Raw genomic sequence first — 13,519 nt, forward strand, 5'->3', positions numbered from 1 at the left:
CTGGGCCCTTTGTATCCAGCCTCATTCACTTTAATGTTTCTTGCCTCAGAGGACACAGCTCTGTTTAGCTATGGTCCTCAGATGTCTGAAACATGAATTCCCTTTAAGAGTGCCTGCCTCTCTCTCTGTTCTTGCAATGTTCATCAATGTATCTGTCCTCTAACCCAATGTAAAGGACCCAGGACCCAGATTTCTGGTAGTAACCAGCATTACCAAGCTTCTTGCTGCAGGACTTGCTGCCATTCCTGTGGCCACCCTGCTTTTCTTCCTCCACCTTTTTTTAGAGGTGATTGTGGGGGTCCCCAGGGCCTACTGCTGATGTGTCTCTGCCCTCTCTGGATGGGCCATGGTTCCTTCTAGATAATTTGTCTAGACTGTGGAGGCAACCATAAAAAAAAAAAATCTGAGGCCTCCTGTTAGCTTGGCACACAAATCTTCCAGGCTAGGAACTGCGTAGCACTCCAGCCTGGTTGCCTGTTAGCTTATAGTACCCACAGTTTCTAGCTGATCCATCCTGATTCGTGACAAGGACAATGGGTGCAGCCTATTCTGAACTGGGTGGATGACACCAGTAGCTTCCAATTGCATCAGCTCAATCTCAGTCTTGGCTTGCAGGGAAAGGGGGACCACTCTGGCTTTGCAAATGTTGGCTTGTTCAGCTCGGTCAATTTGGATGCATATTAAAAGTCTTTCAGCTCACCAGCTCTTTGTGAAATACTGCATCATATGACTTCAGCATTAGGGATGTGGGAACTGGATTGACTCTGAGCCAGTTTGACATTGAAGTGTCTGGCTCAAGGGCTTGCACTCGAGCCAGACCAGCCCCAATTTGGCTCAAGGTCAAGCTGAAACCCTCCACCTCAACAGCTGTCTCGGGAGTTCTAATGTGAAACAAGTTGTTCTAGTAAGAACTAATCAGCCTACTTTCCTTTCACTGTCTCTACAAATGGACTAAATTTGGTGCAAATTGAGGTCCACAAGTTAGATCTCTTGCACCTCAAATGTCATCATTACAAACTGCACCACTGAGGTGTCCCTGTGTGTCACTCACTACAGCTGTTCCAAATCTGGTTCAAATTGGCTAAACAGTCCTCAAGTTTGTGCACTTGCACCTCAAACTTGCACCTGCCATCTTGGATCAGGGTGGATGACATCACAAACTATGTCATTGAGGTGTCCCTTTGTGTCACTTACTGCAACTGTACCTAATCTGGCTTAAATCAGTTAGACAGTCCACAAATTAGCTTGCAAGTGCCTCAGATATTCATGCGGTGTCCATCTTGAATTTGAGTGGATGGCATCATCACACACCATGCCATTTGGACATCCATATGTGTCTCTACAGCTGTAGCAAATTTGGTTCAAATCAATTAGGTGGTTCACACGTTAGCCCACTTGCACCTCAAAGGTTTACACATCCGCCGTCTTGGATCAGGGTGGATGACATCATCACAAAACTATGCTATTGCGGAGTCCCTATGGGTCCCTAAAACTGTACCAGATTTGGTTCATATTGGTCCAGGCATTGCAAAGTTGACCGGGGGGAGAGACACACAGATGGACACACACACACAGAATGCTGGGTGATCTCATAAACCTACTGGAAAGTAGGCTAAAAAATTCTTTTTGAGGGCTCACCGCCTGGGGGGGAGGGGCATAGCTGCAGCTGTGGGAGGTCTCCGGTGGTTCCCCATCCCCGCACCAGCCTCCCTACTCTTGAAACGGCCCAGTTCTGTTGGTTTTTGGCCCATTCTAGGCCTCTGTGTACTGGTGATAGCCATTTTGGAGGCTGCCACACATGTACAATGGCCACCTGCATGACCAGGGTTTCAAGAGTAGGGGGAGGCAGGTGGGGGAGGGTGAGCCACTGGAGACCCCCCCCCCCGTGGTCACGGCAGCACCCCCCGAGGCAGTGAATTCTTAATTTATTTATTTTTTACATTAGTATCCCTAAATTGGTTTGAATTTGTGCCTAGCTGGGTGGTGTTAAGGGGTTCACAAAACTGAACATGCCTGGTTCTGTTTGGGTCTGGTTCAGATTCGAACCAAATGAGGCTAACCAGTTTTATGCACATACCTATTCAGCACCTCTGGTAGGATGCCTCCATTGTCTACTGCTCCCTGAGTTCCTGTCTAATTTTAAAGTCTAATTTTAAGGCTTGAAGCCAATCCCTTCCCAAAAGGCTGGTTCTCTGGCCCTGGGTTACCAGGAGAGGTAATTTGGCTGTTTGAGAGCTATAGGAGACACCTACTTCCACTGACTCTAAAACTGGAATCTTCTCATCTGAGTAAGTTCTGAGGACTCCTACTATAGGCTCCAATTGAATTCCTAGGGTCTTTCTTCACCAAATTTTGGAGTATTCCGTCTTCTGTAATGCTACCAGATGCTCCTGAGTCCACTTCGAACTAGACAACACTCCTGTTCCTGGTAACAGCAATTATTATTGATTCAGGCTGTGGTCTCTTCATAATGAGAATGGGCTATTCCTCAGCATCTGCTGGGTTGGTTGCTGTTGGCGGCCCCTCTAGATGGTGTGTTCTATAGGAGGTACTCTTATGTGATCTGCTCTCCCTCTTTGTTGTATTTTGGCATACCTGTTAGGATATGGAACAGCTGCAACTTAGCTTGCTGTATAGTTTGCATGCAATCTACTATAAAGCCAGAGGGGGCACTATACATTCCTTGTATTGGTTGGGGTTGCTAGGAGTTTCTATTTTCCTTCCTCTTCTTGTTAATTCCTGTTCCTTTGTGGATAAGTCAGCATGTTAAGTATTGATCTCTGAGTGCCTTTGTCTTCCAAGTAAAGTTATCTTAAAAACCTTTCACTGGTATTTGCTCTGTAATCCACACAGACAGATCACACTCTGCAACAATACCTTCTCTAGGTGTCTCTTATTTTTGCAGTATTGCATTGAGCACTGTGACAAATCTGCAAGTCTGTGGGTTATGGCTGTCTCCACAGCAGAAGCAAGGCTTCTTTGTAGGTACTGCAGAGCCAGATTGTGATGTTCCTTTCCTCCATGTATTTGGGCTATCTGGTGAAGCGTCCATTCCAAGGGTTGGTTCGAATTGGATACTGGGTTGGAGATCTTTTGCACCTTGATCTGCAGATTCCATTGCAAAGGCAGTTTCCAAGCCATTTTAAGATCAAATCTAGCATGGCTAACCAGCAGCATTGAATGCCCCAATCCTCACAACAGTTGGTCTTATAGCATGTCATCTAGTAGAATTCCATATGAACAATGGGATTGCAATGAACATGGCTGTCGAGTGGCCTTGTGCTCAGGGGTGTAGCAAGTTTGGAGTGGGTCCAAAGACAAGATTTTAAAATGGGCCCCCCTCACTGAAGCTCAGCTCATGAAGTAAAGAAATCTTAAATGAGGCTGAATAGTGGTAACAAAAAGCATATCTATCTATCTATCTATCTATCTATCTATCTATCTATCTATCTATCTATCTATCTCCCCCCATGTGAGGTTTTGTAAATTGTGGACAATGCAAGTCATTTAATGGTACTAGAGAAAGACCTGCTGTTCTGGTAGCTCCAGGTCTTAACACTCACATCAATTTCAGCGGATGAATACAACTGAAGGAAGCCCGGGCGGGTGTGTGGCTGGGGGTGTCAGTCATGTGACTTACCTTGGGGGGGGGGCAAGACAACTGTCTCCCCTTGCCCTATTATAGTTATGCCCCTGCTTGTGCTGTGATGCAGGATTTAAATTATAGAATGCTTTGGTTCATAACAATTTCTGTATATGATACTCCATCAAGGAGTTTCAGAGCCATCAGATAAGCCCATGAATGGAACAACTACACATAGTGAGTGGTTGCAGAGAGAGAAGATGGATCCCTATCCCCAAAGGGCTCACAATCTAAAAAGAAACATAAGATAGACACTTGCAACAGTCACTGGAAGTGCTGGGGCTGGATAAGGCCAGTTACTCCCCCCCTGCTAAATAAAGACAATCAGCATGTTCAAAAGGTGCCGCTTTGCCCAGTTAGCAGACAGAACTCTTCTATGCATCCTCAGTCGCAGCACTGGGTTTGGAAGAGAAATTCAGCTTTCCAAAGTATCTGCTCCGTGATTCTTGGCTTGGGTCAAAAACATCCTCCTTCCCAAAATGTGGCATGGTGTGCAGTTTATTCTGCTCTCTGTGTTTAATGCAGGTTGAAGTACTCCTCTTTCTCCTATAGAGGGAGATGCATGCAATCTGATGAGTTGCTAGTAGGGATGTGCCCGAACCACGGTTCGAGCATTTTTTTGGAAATTCAAAAGGGAGCATTAAGAAAAAGGAGAGCTGCCCCATTTAGCTTCCAGCTGGAAAGGTGTGCATCCCAAAAACCCCTGCACAGCATCAGGTGTCTGCATATGGTGTCTGTATATGCACGGGTGCCATTTACATGGTCAGCATGTTGTCCCAGGATGTGGAAGTCCCAGGATGCCCCATGCAAGTGCTCGGGGCATTCTGGGGAGACCTTGAGGCTGGGAGGCTGCTTGTAGCCTCCTGGCTGAGGGTCTACTCATGTGTCACCATGGCATGGAGCCACACCGTGGTGGCACATGATCAGTAAAATGGGTCGTGTTCACTTCGCTAACCTCATTTAAGGGAGGGGAACTTAAGCGGACTAACCCCCAGGAGCCACACAGCTTCCGCCGTTTCCCACGATTTGCAGGAAAGCGGGCTGGGCTCCTTTAGCCCACTTTCCTGCAGTCGTGAGAATAGCCTGATTGAGTAAAAGCCAACCTGTAGTCCACTACTTCCCACCCTAATGCCTCTTTAACCAATATATCTGCCTCTTCATTCCCATGAATCCCTACATGGGCAGGTATCCAGCAAAATTTAATGGAGACACCCATGCAATATAATTCATGACATAACACCCAAGTTTCATTCCCCAATACAGTTTTAAATCCAGGCCCATTTTTCTTAATAGCCATAAGTACGGAACAAAAATCAGACAAAAGTAAAACCTTTCCCAGACACACAGCCTACTGCTAGAAACGCCAGTTTAATAATGAATAATTCTCCAGCATAGCAGGAGATAAACCCTTTGGCTACCACAGCAGGCCAACTACAGAGACCTATAGATGCAGTGGATTTCCAGACTACTCTGGGGGCTGCCACTGATAGCAACTACTCATAGGCAGTGTCACAGTTGAAGCACAGACGTCACCAAAAAGGCAGGCTACACAGCAGCAGCCCTGCATTTTAGCCTGGCTGTCACCTGAGGTTAAGGGAGCGATCACTCCCTTAACCTGGGCTTGCTGTTTGTGTGCAAGCCAGGGTGCTTCCAGCCTGGCCACACACAGAGAGGGGCGCCTAGAGCCAATGTTGCATGGTGCATTGTGGGATTCCTGGAGGCTCGGACAATGAATCCCGGCCTCTATACATCCACACTGCTGGGAGCCATGCAAAGACTAATCCACATTGCTCTCAGCAGTGCTGGTTGTGTGGGTGCGTGGCTTGCACACCTTCGGGACTTCGAGCAGTCATCTGGGGGAAGGTAGGTTGAACGCTTCCTCCTGCCCCCCACCTGACCAGTTGTGTGCATAGGCCCTATTACTTGCTTCCATTGCATCAGTAAGGTGTCAACAAGTGGTACTGTTATGCATGATGAGGGGCCATCGCCACATGCTCAGGAAGAGAAGTATTCCATGTATTGATGTGACATGTTTGCCAATCTTCCAATAAATTAACTGAAAGCTAGTCCAACGTGAATAGCTAAGAGTCCAGGGCCTAGTTCACACTTTTGGGTCTAGTCCAGGACCCCAATTACATAATCGAAGAGCCAGATAAGAAAGTACAAACTAAAGAAAATTGTGATCCAATCAAAGTTAAGCACAGTAAATTCCCATTCATTTCAAAGAGAAAGAATTCAGAAACCAATGAAGTGCTAAAGTTCTTAACTTTGTCCTGGTCATGCCTGAATATTCATGATTGTTGCACTGGGCTTTAGAATTTATATTTATTCTTGTGTTGATATGAGTAAGCGGTAATAAGAAAACTTATAATGTATTTTGTCTTTGTTATAAAATCACAGTATATGATGTGTTTTATGTTCAGGTTGTTTAGGAAAAAATCAAGAAGTTTTCTTTGTAAAATGGTAAACCTAATACTTTGTTGCCTGATAATATAAATATAAAGCCAGAATATGCTTTATAGATACACAGATATGGTATGTCATATTCATTGCTCCATGAAAAGTAGCAAAATTGCAAGACTATATCATATCACCTGCTCTCACTTCATGAAAATGTACATGTCAAGACTGATATCATTTCTAGTGCACAAAATAGAGAATGCACAGAAAGAGAAGTTAATTGTAAACCGCCCTGAGCCATTTTGGAAGGGTAGTATAAAAATCAAATAAATAATAATAATAAATAATATTTGATTACCTACTATAGTATGTTTCCATTCTTGATTATACTTCAGCAGGACTGTGGTCAGCTTTGAGTCACTGATGGACTATGCTCCCAAGATATATTATGTTTTAGCACTAGGATAAACAAACAATGAATAACCTTAGGTTCTCACTGACCACATTGGATTATTAATGTTGATTTTACTCACCAAAGCAATTAGTACTAGTCTCTCACTTGCTTCATCTTCAGCTGGAGAGAACAAAATCTAGAAATTTAACTTCTATGTTATATCTTAGCACAGATGGTCATTCCATTATTTTCTTGAGATTGTGTGCAGACAAATTTAAGCACTGCAGAAGAAGGATTCGAAAATATGCCCTACAGATATTAATGAGGGATGAGCAAGGTTGCTGTTTGGTGGCTTTCATTTTCATCAGACAATGCAAACCCAACCTAAAATGATCTAAGATTAGATTCAGTTTTTTCTTCTTCCCTCTCCTCTTCAGAAATGAATTTCTCTCTGACCAAGGATCATGCCGGCTTACAGATTTGGAGGGCAAAGAAGATGTCATTTGACTGGTTATGCTGAATATTATGTGAGTGTACTGCTTATTTGCTTTCTGATCATTTCCCCACAACTATTAGCTAATGTTTAGTTATAAACATTTTACATTTTAGTTCTCATCAGAAAAAATCTGAATGAGTTAGCTGAAATGATGGTTGACTTCACATACCAAAATAATATCGAGAGGATTTCCTACAGGTCTGGGATTCCGAAGGGGAAAAAAGATTCACTTTTCCCCCTGGTTTTCCTCTTTGAAGGTGCCCAGTTAGGAGCCCCAAGCTAATCCTGAATTCCAAAAACATTATTCAGATTCACTCCAGAGCTTTTCACACAGGAAGCGTTGTCAGTATACTGTTTTCCTCGAGATTTCATGTTAGATCAAATTCCTGAATTGTTTTTTGAACTTGGTGAAATTTAAAGATTAATTTGAGAGTTCTTGGGTATGGGAAGGCACTTCTGAAAGAGTGTTTTTCGTGCACCTTTCTGCATCATGGCCCAGACCTTTCCATTGTGGTTCATTCTGTGCCATTTCATGATAGGTGTTTTGTGCTGGGTTAGGTCATTGCAATACTTTGAGAGAACACTTAGCAACAGAGAGTCACAAATCTCCTTTAGTACATAATTAAAATGTCTACCTTCAGAGAAGAAAAATTAATGACAACTCCAAAGAGAACCTGTTTTCACTACCATAGAAAGGAAGTGGTCTCTCTTGCTACACAATCCTTAAGTATACTAGTTAAACTGCATGATATTAGAAAAGCGATAAAGACCTCAAACCTAAAGATTCACCTTTTTTCTTTTCAATATTACTTTAGCTTTTGCCACAGGCACAATTTGGGTCTTAACCTCCTACCTCTGAAATCGTTAGTCTCCCTCCCAGAACTGTTCTCGGTAGACACCCTTATGTCTAGGAGAGCTCAACCCTTTTACTTTTTAAAGGGCATTGTAGAGCAAGATTGATGATAATTAATAAAGCTTAGCAATGAAAATTATAAAGGCCCTAGATAATCAGCAAAGTGACCTGATGTCTACTTAGACCTTCTATCACGTCTTCTCCCTTGAAATAGCACCATGGTGACCTTTATGCTGCAGGGATGCCACATATTAAACCACAGAACTAAAGACAGGCTTAATCAAGGTATACATCTCTTTTAGCTTGGAGAAGGCACTAAGTAATATTAATGATGTGCTCTGTGGTATTGCACTAATACACACAAGAAGGACGAGGGGTTTCTTGCTTAAATTCTTACTGCACTGTGTACTAATAATCTGGTATTGAGAAGACGTATTTGAAATTGCTTGTACCTTTGTAAGAAAGTTTGTGAACTACTTTACTGTGAGCCAAAATCTTTTTATGTGATTAGAGAATTTTCTGGTCTTCTGATGTAGGCATGAATAGTGAAATATTGGTGTTTAGGAACATAGGGAGCTGCCATATACTGAATCAGACCATGGTCCATGTAGCTCAGTATTGTTCACACAGACTGGCAGCGGCTTCACCAAGGTTGCAGGCAGGAATCTTCCCAGAGCAGCTCCATTCCCTAAGGGGTATATCTTACAGTACTCACACTTCTAGTCTCCCTTTCATATGCAGCCAGGGCAGACCCTGCTTAGCTAAGTGGACAAGTCATGCTTGCTACAAGACCAGCTCTCCTCCCTTTCCTAGAGCTTGTGTATATTTGGAATGAATACTTCTGTTGTTCTTTTCCATAAGTTGCTATTTATGTATCATCATGTAAGCAAGAGAACCTGCTATGTGCAGCAGCATGCACTTGTTTACTATTATCTATTTACTACAGCCTCCCAAGTCGGGGAGCCTTGGTAGCGTGCTGTAGCAAAATAACTGTGAGTCTTGTTGTAACCTTAAGCCTTTAGGTAGAGCCACTTCATCAGTTGCATGGAGTGTTATCCTCAGCTGGCAAATACATACATGCATACATACATACATACATGACTATGGTGGTGGTGAGTGGTGGTGAGTTTGCCATGGGATCAAATAACCATGAAATGGAAGAGCTGTAGTCTTGTGTGCAAAGTTTGTGGCTTTGCAAAAGCTTTCTGTGCAAAGCTTTGTGACTGTCAACATTAACTCTTTCATTTCATGGCCTTTGGCGCGAATTTTATTTTTTATACATATTTGTGTATTACACACATCACACCACACCACACCATTTCAGGCATCTCATCCAACAGTAAGGATTCTAATCCATGAAAACTTTCACTACATTAAGAGTCTTGGTTTAAAATGCTGCAAGACTTTGTTTTTACATCCCCCACCCTTTTAAAAATTAACTTTATTGTCATCCTCAATCAAAAAACCCCCCAATAAGATAGAGATGGAAAACTGAATATACCCCAGAGTACCTAGATCATAAAGCTATCAAAATGTCATTGCATGAAGTGACTTGAGGCACCTCAGCAATATTATCTCTTGGTTGTAATTTTACTATAACAGGAGCCTAAACACTTACAGTGATATGCATGTAGGTTCACATCTAATAATGCCCAGTTCAGATGTAACAATTAACCATGGTTTAATGATTGGAATTATTAGCAGAATTATGTACTTAGTCCCCTGCATCAGATTAATGTTGCATCTCGCAACAATATTTATTTATTCTTAATTTTTTTATACCACCTTTCATCAAAAACAATCCCAAGGTGGTTTACAAAACAATATACGACTAAAAACATTACACCATAAAAATATAAAAATGGAATATAAAAGTACAAATTAATTAAAAGTGTAAAAGCATACACGATATAACTGTAAAATATAAAGCAGCAGCAACAAAAAACACCACTCATCTCAAAACCTACAGTAGGTAAAAAGACAAGATTTTACTAGCTTTCTAAAAACTGTGATGGAGAGGAGACTGAGGAGTGGGTGCCCACCAGGAGAGCATTCCAAAGTCTGGGGGCAATAACTGAGAAGGCCCTGTCCACGTGCCTGGCAGCCAAACCTCCTTTATTGTTGGCACATGGAGCAGAGACCTCTGGTGATCTCGTCAAACAGGCAGAAACCCTTGGGAGCAGGCAGTCCCTCAGGTATCCAGGGAACAATAATGCAATAACAATAATAATTATGATCACTGAAAAATAATAAGCCCTTCATTAAGAGTGCTAGTTAAGGACATTTCTAATCTCCACTTCGGAACTGGAAGTTTCAGCCCTCTCCCTGTTCTAAACTGTGGTTTGTCATTGATTCTGTACTGGGCTAGAGTTGATTCTGTGGACACTGAAATGCCCTTAAGGTGGTGGACAAAAAACTGAGGTAAGTTATCTCAAATTTTGAACTCCCCTGCTCTCACTTCAAACATGCCCCTTTTGGTTCTATGTAGAAAGCCTTTTGCTCCACACTGTAGGTGTGACTTTCTAGTATAGTAACACTGAAACTTTATACTGTGTTAGCATGATTCCTGATCCTGACTGTGTCCACAGTAGAATGACACAACTAGCAATGTAATACTGGCACAGCGGACTCTGTGTCTGGTCCTATATGCATGTTTGCGTATCCAGTGACAAATTGGATGGGGCTTTAGCCATTCAGTTTCCATGTGTCAAGATGTAATTTTTTTCTGCTGAATGTCCATGCTGTATATATGATTCAGATCCCACATAAATGCTGGTTTTAATGGATTAAATGTTGCATAATTGTCTTATGTTCTTGCTTTTCTTGCATATTTGTAAAATAGTTCCTGTTTTAAATATGAACATTTTATTGTCTTGCTTTGGGAAATTTTATATTTGAAAAAAGTGGAACCACATAAATAAGTACCACAAATGTCACAACTAGACAGAGAAAGAGAGAGGATTTGCTCATCTCTGCTTTGCTCCTAGAGTAGAGTTGCACAACTTCTGTCTTTCAGCTATTGTTGGACTAGAAACCATCATCCCCAGCTACAGTGACCAGTATTCAGGGATGATGGGAGTTGTAGTCCAGCAACAGCTGAAGGACTGAAGTAGAATGAAGCAAAATAGGTAGCAACCACAGTGATGTTGTTGTGGTGTAATGTTATGCAATTTTGTACTGCGGCTAGTGGAAGAGGAACGTTCTCAGGCATATATATGAGTTTGTACATGATGCATGTACTTAACATGCAACATTGGTTGGTTGGTTGGTTGTGCCGAGTCAGTGTTGACTCCTGGCAACCACAGAGCCATGTGGTTTTTCTTTGGTAGAATACAGGAGGGATTTACCCTTGCCTTCCCCCACGCAGTGTGAGATGATGCCTTTCAGCACCTTCCTATATGGCTGCTGCCCAATATAGGAGCTTCTCATATTCTGGGAAACACACCAGCGGGGATTTGAACAAACAGCCTCCTGATCTCTAGGCGGGTTACTTCCCCGCTGCAACATTAGCTAGTGTGAAACTGCTGCTAGTGCAAACATCTGCAAAGACAAGAACTAGTCACAGAGGTTACTTTCTTTGAGCAATTACTGCACAATATCTTTATTGTAGTGCAACAGCATTTACAATAGCTCAAATCTAGCCTTGATGCTGCACAATATCCACACTTCTGAAATGAGACTTATCTAGAAAATCCCCATATCAGATGCACAATCTTCCTGGTGCAATGCACTTCCATGTTGATAAGCATCACTTTTGGGTGCCAGTGAGATGTCCCTTAAAGAGCTGACCCTTCAGCAGAACATCAGATTTGACAAGATCTGCCAGGGGGACCCTGTTCTGCCTCCTGATATCTTTGGAGGCCCCGATTGTTATGCACATAAAGCTTCTCCAGATTTGCCAACAGGCTAAGAAATACCTACCTCATCTTCCTCCTGGCTTTTCACAGGCAACCTATGACTATTTCATTCAGGTGCACATTTGGGGAATGAGGAGAATCCACTACATTATTTTTATGGCTTTCAGTGTTTGTTTATAAAGTTTTAATAGTATTTTGATTGTATTTCAGTGTTTTAAATTAATTTATATTGTCTTTATTTATATTGTTTTATGTTTGTTTGTATGTATGTAAACAAATACATACATACATATTGTTTTATATATGTTATGAACTTCGATGAGGCTATATTAGCAAAAGTTGGCATAGAACTCTAAAAATAAATTAACACTAGCTGACCAGGCACAGAGCATCTGTACTCCTAGTTCCTTGCCGGCCGCCTCCTCACGCCGGCACAGCTTTGCCCGCCAGCTGGCCACCTTCTCACACTGGTTCAGCTTCACCCACCGGCCAGCTGCCTCCTCAGGCCAATGCAGCTTCGCCCGCCATCTGGCTGCCTCCTCAGGCCGGCGGGACTTCGCTGGCCAGCCAGCCACTTCCTCCAACCTCCTCTGTGCCCCACCCAGCGCAATCTGGCCTCGCTGCTTTTGCCCACACGGCCAAACTCCTGGCTGCTAGCATGTGTGGAGCTCTCGCAAGATTTCTGCCACACATGTGAGTTCCACCACGCATCCCCATGGATCCAGGACTGGCATGTCTTAGAGAATTAATTATATAGATTCTACAAAATGGAATAGATGTACCCCATTCCACACTTCAAATAAAATGGGTATTCCATTGCAAAATTAGGCATACAGTTGTAAAAACACAGATTGATTATAATTGGATGATGGCCCTGTATGTTCCCTTTATTTTAAACAACATAGATTTAAAGTAACATGCATTTTATTTTGGCCAAGATTTACCAATCTTGGATTTAGAAATATTATGCAGAAATGGGAAGAGAGCTGCTTTCTTTAAAACATATTAAGTACTGAGTGAAAAGCAGTCACTCTTTGCGTGTATGTTTGTTTTATAATAGCCGGTTTTAATTAAAAGCCCACAAATGCTTCACTCATACATTGTGAACTATTATTTACAATTTTGTATAAAAGGGCAAAAACATAGCATAGAAATGAGTAACAATATGCTGTAGGGACATGCACAAAAGGTTTGTTTACTCCACCCTGTGTGAATAAATAACAATTAAGAAGTGGTAATAGAAATTACATTTCAATCAATATGCTCTTTATTATTAATTTGTTTTTCTTTGATCTGAAGAGACCATAATTATACATTAGAAAAATTATACTGTTTTAAAAAGTAATTTGAAAGAAAGGGCTTTTGAATCTTTGCATTTCAAGCACACATTTTTTGATAATTTTTTGATAATTACATGTTCTCTCGCTACTAATGTATAGATTTATGCTTGTCCCCTGGCTTCACAAGTATTTTAGGGGCATATCTATTATACCAAGTATGGTTTTTCTCCACTGGAGAAAGACATGATCTGGTTCTGCTTCACATATATGTTTAAATTTACTTAATAGACTCCAGTTGAAATAATTCATATATGAACATTTTAAAGCTTTGAAACAGTTTGAGTACAAGAAACTCCAAAATTCAGATTTGACACCAGGTGATATAATAAATATTGCTTGTGTACAATCGGATATACAAGTGCATTTCATGCAACTGGAGGTCTGCTTTTGGACACTGGAGATACAGTAAGCTTCCTGCAGAATATGAAATGATACAGTAAAAATGGGGCAGATGTAGAATAGAAGCATTGGGTTACTTCTATTTCTTGTTCTTTTTTGGAAGAATGCAGCCACTTGCCCCGACCCATTTGGGGCAC

The 13,519-nt window shown here is 41.9% G+C and overlaps 1 protein-coding gene across 5 annotated transcripts in view; it reads left to right on the plus strand.

Annotated features, from left to right (window-relative positions):
* The window catches only part of LRRC4C (leucine rich repeat containing 4C), a 1,145,515-nt gene that overhangs the window by 452,546 nt on the left and 679,450 nt on the right, over nucleotides 1-13,519 (plus strand). For all 5 annotated transcript variants that reach the window (XR_008308694.1, XM_053256515.1, XM_053256493.1 and 2 more), the window contains one exon: nucleotides 6,875-6,964. The gene's annotated coding sequence lies outside the window, so the exon portion shown is untranslated. The remainder of the gene's footprint in view (nucleotides 1-6,874; nucleotides 6,965-13,519) is intronic.

The sequence above is a fragment of the Hemicordylus capensis genome, chromosome 1 (assembly GCF_027244095.1).
Source record: "Hemicordylus capensis ecotype Gifberg chromosome 1, rHemCap1.1.pri, whole genome shotgun sequence".
Lineage (NCBI taxonomy): Eukaryota > Metazoa > Chordata > Lepidosauria > Squamata > Cordylidae > Hemicordylus > Hemicordylus capensis.